The sequence below is a fragment of the Chrysochloris asiatica genome, unplaced genomic scaffold (assembly GCF_000296735.1).
Source record: "Chrysochloris asiatica unplaced genomic scaffold, ChrAsi1.0 scaffold00015, whole genome shotgun sequence".
In the NCBI taxonomy this organism is placed as follows: domain Eukaryota; kingdom Metazoa; phylum Chordata; class Mammalia; order Afrosoricida; family Chrysochloridae; genus Chrysochloris; species Chrysochloris asiatica.
The window spans coordinates 11228039-11229341 of record NW_006408533.1 but is presented as its reverse complement, the minus strand read 5'-3'; positions in this window follow the sequence as shown (position 1 = coordinate 11229341).

Genomic DNA, 1303 nt, shown 5'->3' with positions numbered 1-1303 from the left:
ATTCAACCATTCATATAGCTTGTTTCATTACATTGATTATTATCCCCTCCATATATCATCAGTTTACAGTGTTTCTCTCTATCCTCTTTAGCTTTTTTTATTTTTTTGGGGGGGGGGTGTAAGGTTTTTTTTAATGAACTGATCATTTTCTTCTTTTGTTATGTTTTTGTTGTTAAGTGCCATCTCAAGTTGATTCTGACTCATAGCAATCCTGATTCTGAGGAACAACTGTTGGGTTTGAACCATCAACCTGGGATTAACAGCCCATTGCTTATCCTATAGCGACAGAAGAGGACGTCATATAATAGTGCTCCCCATACCTGTGTTGTTGTTGTTGTTGAGTGCTGACAAGTTGGTTTCTACTCATAGTGACTCTGTATGAACTGCCGACCTTGTAGATCGCACTCAGTCCAGTGTTTAACCTACAGTGCCACACCAGGACTCCCATACCTACAGATCTGTTCTAATTTTCTACTTCAGACCAAGAAATTTGTGCATTTCTTCTTGGTTTACAAATTTGTCAGAGTACAGTTTTTCATAATACTATTATCCTTTTTATTTCTTTTGATTCTGTTATGATACCACCTATTTTATTTCTTAATCCTGTTATTTGCATCTTTTCCTTTCTTTTGTTAGATTTGCCAGTGCTTTTTCAATTTTAATAATCCTTTAAAAATCAACTTCTTGTCTTATTCTATCTTTCTTATTTTAATTTTATTTATTTCTGCTTTAATCTTCATTAGTTCTTTTCTTCTGGTGACTGTCGGCGTACTTTGCTGTACTTTCTCTAATTGTTGGAGATGCAGGTTAAGGTGTTGATTTGGGTTCTTTCTTCTTTTTGAATGTGTGTTTATTACTAGAAATTTCCATTTGAACCCTGTTTTTGCTCTGTTCCAAAGGATTTAATGTGTTCTCATTCTTGTTTGATTCTATTACCCAGTTTTAAGCAGGATGTTATTTAATTTCCATGTATTTGATTTTCCCTTGATCTTCTTGCTGTTCATTTCAGTTTTATAGTGTTGTGATCTGTGAAGATACTTTGCAATAGTTTGATGTTATTAAGCTTATTGAGGCTTTCTTTGTGGCCTAACATATGTTCTCTTTTAGGAGACTGTTCCATATACCCTGCAAAAGAATGAATATTGTGTTGTTTGGGGATGGAATGCTCTGCATATGTATATGAGGCTGAGTTAACTGATTGTAGTGTTGTTGTTGTTAAGTGCTGTCGAGTCGGTTCCGACCCATAGCGACCCTGTACAGGGTTTCCGAGGGTGTAAATCTTTACGGGAGTAGAAAGCCTCAT